We start from the raw sequence: 7840 nt of genomic DNA, 5'->3' as shown, positions 1-7840 counted from the left end.
AACATCAGTATTGATATCGGTTATCGGCTACATGAGTTTTAAAATATCGGCATATCGGATATCGGCCAAAATCCCAATATCGTGCATCCCTAGTAAATACACTTGATTGAAAAAATTTTTACTTACATTATTTCCAGGTCGTTTTTGCAGTGTACAGTTTAGGTTAAAAGCACAGCTGAGTAGAAAACACAAAAATAGTACCCACAAAGACAAGCACTAATAAAAGTTATCTTTACTGAGTTAAATTTAAAAACTAGGCATCCAAGAAACTACACAGTAGAGGGACCAGTAGAGGGACATAAAAGAACAAATGGAAATTAAATTATAAAATTAAAATATTTTGAAATATATTCATATATTTTTTTTAAATGTGCAAGATAAATATTTAATCTTCCATGATAAGTAAATCTGTTTAGTTCGTCGTCGAATTGGTGACATATTTCCGCCCTGGGGCGCAAAAATCTTTAATCATAGACTCTTATTAAAAGTTGTCCATGCCCAGTAGCTCCTCAATGCAAAAAAATAGGACCCTCCTGGGGGGCAACTTGTACCCAGAGCTAAAAGCAACTTTATTTGCACACCACCTCCCGTCACAGCGCTGATGTCAGTCGTCTGTTACAAATTGCAGCTGATTGACAGGCTTATATAATTATTCAGCAACAAGGCTTGGCTAAATGCATGCAGCGAGGCTAACGCTTTATTCTTCTTTCCCTTTTCAAACATAAGGATCTGACCCAGCATGGATTAAGACAGGTAGGACTGATTTAAAGCACTTCTCAGAAATTATAATGATGTTCTTTTGCTGTTGGCACAGTTTTAAAAATACTGGTGTGATACCTTCGTATATATTTGATTGGTTTTTGGTATACGTCTATTTTGAATTAATAGCCGAAAACTCCACCCGCCGCCACTGGTTCAAATGATACTCACTGTAGCTCTCTGTACCTTTATGTGTTCAAACATAACCTGGTTTTTAAGGCGTGAATTCAGTCATGATGGACGCTTCACATTAGTTATTTAAGGAAAAGTAAAAAAGAAAGTCAATTCAAATTACTGAAAGATTTGTTCCAAGTTAACTAGTTACCAAATGGGGCCAAATGATGGATAATACTGATGATAAAAAACTCTTAGACGCTGTGCTGGTGCTTTTTCATGCTGCAGAATTACTGTTTTAGAAAACTTCAATTCATTTAAAGCGTTTTTTTCTTTAATCTTAAATCGACTAGGTTTTCAATCCCTTGCATAACTGACATTATTTAACAAAACTTGCTCTGCATACAGTTAATCGAAACAGTTATGTCATTTAAGAAGTGAAATGCTAAAGCTATTTTATATTGTTAAAAAAAAAAGATCTAATCTTATGTTTTTACATATATTAATGGATTCCCCCCCCCCCATTAATTTTTTTCCCATTGGCCAAAGCACTGATTGTTCTCAGCAGGACTTTCAGAATCTTCTCTGCGTATTTAAAATGAACACTTTAATATTCTCAAATCACAGGTTGCAGCTACACCATCCTACGGGACATTTAATCAAAGGCAATAAATCCCTCCTCAGATCAAATAAAAGCCACTTATCACCAGAATTCCAAATTTAGAGGGTTTCCACCGAGTCTTGGAGGGTACATCACGACCAGTGCAGCCTGAAGGAGCATGGTAGATGTACACTGAGCTTATCCACAGGCTTTTACTAAAATACACCAGCTAGGGTCGGTCATCAGAGAATCTGGAGCAGGACAGGCACACTGGCCTCACGTCAAGACTACAACCCCATCTCAACTACTGTGGGCTGACATTACTTCAAGTACTTATTATAATGATTTTAGCAGTGTGGCGGCAAATTGATAATCGATAGGACCAAATAAAATTTATAAAAAAAATAATCTCTCTCCTAGATATCAAAAACTCTTATAGATCAGGCCTTGTAGTGACTATGTGAACTGAACATTCTACCTATAGACAGCTTATGAGAAGCACACACCTCCAAATTGGGCGGTTGGCTACTAAGAAACTTTAGTATAAATTCTCAAAGCAGCGGTTCAAATGTTAAGATTCATTTGTCATGCTGCCAAGAGAAGCCAATGTCATCATATTTAGCAAAAAGAAATGATCAGATTCTCTGAAATTGATAAAAACCTATTAGGGCTTGAGAGCCTCCATGTAATCAGGAGTAAGAAAAGGCTGCATTCTATGAAATATGTCAACAGAGCCCCCACCTGGAGAAAATATTACTTTACTGGACAGAGCGCTTGGTCATGCATAGCTTCCTGCACTGAAAACTCCCTGACTCCAATCCCTTCCTCCCGCTGATTAAAAATATGGATGGTGGTTCCTCCACTACATCATTGAGGAAAAAGTAGCCTAATGACTGCCTTCACACTCAAACTTCACACTTTTCCAAATTTGCAGCTATTCTGTAATGTTAATTTAGACCCTGGGGTTTATAGAACAGTGCTATTCCAGTTTAAAGAGGGCCTTGCTACATTTTGCTCTAATGAAGCTTGCACTATATAAGTCTCCCACTAAAAAACGCCACAGCCAAATGAAACATTAAAAAAAAAAGTGATTCAAAGTTATTCACAGAGGGGCAATTTATCACACAGTTAACACAGGGCAGCAAAAGAGAATTTCCAGTGAGAAATGACATCTACTCCTTTTAAAAAGATAACTAGGATGCTATTTGTTGCCTTGCAACAAATTATCAACTAAAAACTTTAGAACTTTTGTTAGGTGGTTCTTCTCCCCAGAAGCCAAAAAAGCAGAATTACTCTAAGGCAATAAATCCCAGATTAATTTAGCATTTGATTGTTCTCTTTACAGCTGACTGGAGCTGCAGACATGTGTTATATATATTATAAGCAGATAAAATCCACGCTAGATGGTCTAAACCAGCTATTCTCAACCCTTTGAGTTTGGGTTCTGACCCAAATAGGGGTTGCGAGAGGATTTCTGGAAAAATATAAATTTAAAAGTTAGAATGATGGTGGGGGGTTGGTCTCAAACAGGTATTTTATTAAAGAAAACCATCTCTGTCGGCCATAACTAGGCTTCACCAGAACAACGGTAACGAACCTGTCTAGTAAGGTCTCAGGATTTAAGAGAGGGCTGCAGCGGTGGGCTGTGCGAATGGACGGGGGAAATGTTCAAATGTTCCCGAAGCTTGAGGTCTTTATGGAGAGTTATGACATAACTTCAGTGACATACTGGGAGAGTTCAGGTTGTCAGTAGCAACAGAGTATGCAGCAACGTCAAAAGCTGCAACTGATGTGCTGTTTCCATTAGAATCCACATATCGTTGCCAAAAGTCCTTTTCTGCACTGAAATACATGAAAAACAAATTCATATCAGAGCGGAGAGTGATTTCCACTTTTGCTGCTCTGTTCAAACAAGCAGGCTCAGCAGTCACGTTATATTGGTGCAGAAAAACGTCTCTGCTTTTGACCAGGAAGTTCTCAGAAACATAGATGCTTAAAATGATACATGGTCTGTTTTATAGTGTGTTTTATTAAAGTTTAGCACATGCTCTCATCGTTTTATTTAATCTAAAAGAAAATAAAGTTTAAATTATTCCATTTCAACCACAGAATAATGGGATGTAGAGATCATTGTTGGTCTGTTTGTAAGTTAGCATCTTGATGCTGCTTTATGTTTTCCAAAAAAATCCCTGTGTGTTTCAAAATAGGATGAAAAAGAGTCTGAAGTGAGTTCATAAGCGCTTATCTATACGTATATTGATTGGGTCAGGGGTCATGGATACAGTGCATGTTAAATCAGGGGGTTGTAACTAAAATGGTTGAGAACCCCTCATTTAAACGACCATCTAATGTTGTCTGGCATTCAAGGGATTAATTATTTTGCTCAATCTTCTAAAGGGGTTTTAATCAGTTCCTTCCTCAAGTACACAGTGATTTAAAGGCATTAAATCAGAGAGTTTGTAATTCAGTTTCAAGTTTAATTACATGGTTTATTGGCTTATCTCTTTCCACTAAATAATGTGGAATGATTCAAGATAGGTAATACTGTACACTTGACCACATAATGGAAAAAAAAAGAAAAGATAATGCCAATATTAAAATACAATGACTAATATTCTTAATGAAACCCTAAGACTTGTCAGAAACAGAATGAAATCCATCCACACATCGTCTAGTTTAGTCAGCTTGGAGTGACCTTGAGCCTGCAGCCGATCGTCTTCCTCCTAAAACAGATGAGTCACTTTAAGACTCGCAAAGATCTTCTGCCAAAGTTTTTTTTTTTGCTACTTTGACAACAGTTTCAGGCTAAAAGCAGATGTGGATGAGTTTTTGTTTCTTTTGAAGCTCTGACCTGGCCTTCAAACTTCCTCACTGTCACAGTCTGCGGGAGCTGGCAGCTCGCTGTGGGAGAAAAACTCCCTCGTACTCCACGCTGCTCCTCATCCTGCCGCCACTAATGGCTCACATAGAGCCGTCTGAAACTAGAAAAGCTGGTAAATGTTACTCAGAGACTTAGGTTTTCCATTTTCTTCCTCCCCTAACCTTTTACAGAAGAGGAACCATTAAGTGGGAGGAAAAGGGATCAAATGTAATACAGGAACAGCTTCAAGAGATGTAAAACCTTAAAGTCAAATTTAATGTCTTCTGATCTGTCAAGCTAAATCACTTCAAAGTGACAGGATTTTACTTTTAGATTTACATTATCTTCTCTCAAACCATGTGGTGCAATCAAAATCAGCTCTCCAAATATACTTTGGTTTATAAAGCTTCACATCCAAACCAAATCTCATACATCCAAGTCGTAAAAAAGTGAATTCTGTTGTCCTCCCGCCCATTAACCAGATTCCACAAAAGCTCAAGGTTTTCCCATCCTGAAAACTTCCCTGCCTCCTTAAAATCCCGACGGAAGAGGATGTGGAGCAGCTCTTGCCTTTCTATATACAGTAATGATCTGAGAGTGGACATGTGGGAGGAGAAAAGCTAAAACAAAAAAGCACATTATATGTTAAGAAGAAAAAAAAGATTCTAGTATCAAAAACTCCAGTAATCCTTAAGGGCGCATCATTTTTAACTGTCATTTTTAGCAAATCTAAAAAAACTCCAAGCCCTGATGATGTGTTTATTTGTTGGAAAAGAATGAACACTACTTAGTATACAAACTGAGTTTTATTGGTCTATTCTAATAATTTGGTTTTCTGACGTTCAGTCAAGCAGTAACATTTGGAATAAAATAAAAACCTTAACTAAATTCATAAATTGGCTAAAATATTTAGTGTTCCAGATGTTTTCTCTGTCAATTACTGGAAATCTCTAACTAAACGGCTCCAGTTAACTGACATTTATTTATTTTTTTATAAAATCAAAATCTAAAAAGTTATAGTTATTTAAAAAAAAAACATTTTTTATTATCCTACCAACAAGTATGAAAAAAAAAGAAAAAAAAAATTTTTTTAGAGGAAGATTTCCTTTTACCTGAACGGATTTACCGCTTGATGCCACTGTTCCTCCTCACTAAATGGCAGCAGGTACACTGACGCAGATCGCTCAGCCTTTTTATTACTGCTTTATTGAGCCGACTGTCTACATTTTCTTATACGCTGGTCTGAGTTCCTTCCCCTCCAAATAAATCACAAGCACAGGCTGCATGGCATTATAAAGACATAAAACAAATCATGTGAGGCAAACCTTTAAAGCATAAATGCATTACACAGACCTTTAGTCATCAAATCATCACATTCATTATAATCACAGGTTGCTGCTATCTGGGGATTTGATTATATGAAAACGGGCTTTTATGATTTCTCTGAAGAAATGTATTACCAGAATTTTGTCAAAACATGCAAGAAGTGTAATTCAATGTTATAGTTAATTCACTGAGACTAAAGCTAATTAATGTAATTATCAAAAACTTAGTACTCATTAGCCGTATTGGTTAAAAGACTACCTACAATATTTTTTCATATATAAAAAGTTATGCCCCCAATTAAGATTTTCGATATAAAGATATATTTGTATGCAATTATTCTCTAGGTTAACTATTCTAAGGTTATTTTTTAAGGCTCAAACTGCCAAATACTTAAACTTAAGACTTTTTTTTAAGGATCAAAAGAAGCTGAATGTTTTGAATCTACTTAAATTAACTTTAAAACTATAAAAGTAAGAAGAGAATTACTCAGCTGGTCAGATACATCCAACTAGGCTAAAGACCCAGAGGTTAAAAGGTTCATTTGTCCTTTTTACTTTCACTCATACTAATATTTCAACCAGATTTTTTTCAAATGGAAACTTTAGAAGCCTGTAATTTTGTCCTGGTGGAGTTTTTTTTGTTTGTTCTCAATTTGTTTTTTGAATAATTTTCATAATTCCTCTGGCTCACAATAACCTGGGAATAATAGTCTCTGTAAAGCACCTGATAAATATTTATCATGCTATTAGAGGTCCAAGATTTTTCTATTGTTTATTTGCATCTTAATTCAATGGGAATGAAGAAGTTTGAGGTGGGGGTGTAAGAAAAATTCCCTGAAACATAACCATGTCTGCAGTTGGCTAAGTTTCCTCACGTAGACAACTTTTCACAAATCCGTACAAAAGAAATAAACCAACGAACCATCCAAAAATTGGAATGTGTGTAATTAATTTTGAGTTAGCCTTCATGAAGGGGTTATATTTCTGTTTATTTTGTAAAGTAGGAAGCGAAGAAGTCGTCTGTTAACAGCCGCTGTGAAAATAAATCAAATCAGAATAAAAAATTTAACAAAAAGACAGTCTAAGTCAAACTTATCTCAACCTCAAATTACAGTTCAGTTGAGCTTTTTTGGCCTTTCGGTTGATTTGTTACAAGAATATAGAAGGCAGGGAAATAAATTGGGATTCCTTATGGGGGAAGAAAACTTTATTATGCAATATTTTCCCTGAATAATCAAATATCTTTTACAAAACAGACCCAAAAAATATAGCTTATTGCAAAAAAAAAAAAAAAACACAGGAGTGAAATGATAGAGGTAGTTTGAATGGAAAAGGGCATATCAGGTGAGACAAAGAGGATTTGAAGTATTGTTTATGCTCTCCTTTCCATAACCATCACTGTTCACAATATTCTGCTTCTTAAAATATTTATCTGAATCCAAACTGAGCTCTCCAAGCCCACATTTTACTATTACCAGGTGTTTGATTCACAGGAACAGATGTCTGGCAGCCTGTAGCACCACAGGACTTTCACCATGGATGTTAAAGTAACATAAAGAGACTTTATCTACCGTGAAAATATGTGGTTTAGGTAAGTGCAGGCCTGTGGCCCCAGAGGAGCTTTACATCTTGTAAAAGGCCCGGTCTGAAAAACAGCTCTGGTATCAAGCGAACCAAAGACTTAGGAAATACTTTACTTCTGACTTTATATTCAGAATATCTGTTATTATCATATAATAATAGATTACAGCAAAAATATTCACATAGATATATGAAAAGATGAACTAACAAACATACATCAAATCATATCATTAAAATCATAAGTATTCATCATTAGCAAATACATAAATAGTAATATATATCTTTCACAATAAAAAGTGTCAGTTCATATAGAGTTGTCAAAGTAGCATCAAACTGAGAAATAAAGAGAAAGTGGAAGGCACCATATAGAAACCATTTTAGAAAATATGTGCCCGTTTGTTGAGTCACTGATTTATGGAAGAGGATTAGGGCCACTGAAAAAATTAAAAAAGTTAACTGATATTTACATTTTATTTCAGTTTAATATGGGAAAAAACTCAGAATTCTGAGATTAAAATCAGAATTCTGAGATTAAAGTCAGAGTTCTGAGATTAAAGTCAGAGTTCTGACAAAAACGTCTGAATTCTGACAAAAACGTCT

The 7840-nt window shown here is 35.6% G+C and overlaps 1 protein-coding gene across 1 annotated transcript in view; it reads right to left on the bottom strand.

The window, feature by feature from the left end:
* LOC107094552 (estrogen receptor beta-like) overlaps positions 1-7840 on the bottom strand; it is a 40339-nt gene that overhangs the window by 31395 nt on the left and 1104 nt on the right. The window lies entirely within an intron of this gene.

The sequence above is a fragment of the Cyprinodon variegatus genome, unplaced genomic scaffold (genome assembly GCF_000732505.1).
Source record: "Cyprinodon variegatus isolate N-32 unplaced genomic scaffold, C_variegatus-1.0 Scaffold489, whole genome shotgun sequence".
Classification (NCBI taxonomy): Eukaryota; Metazoa; Chordata; class Actinopteri; order Cyprinodontiformes; family Cyprinodontidae; genus Cyprinodon; species Cyprinodon variegatus.
This window is presented reverse-complemented; position numbering and strand designations above follow the sequence as displayed.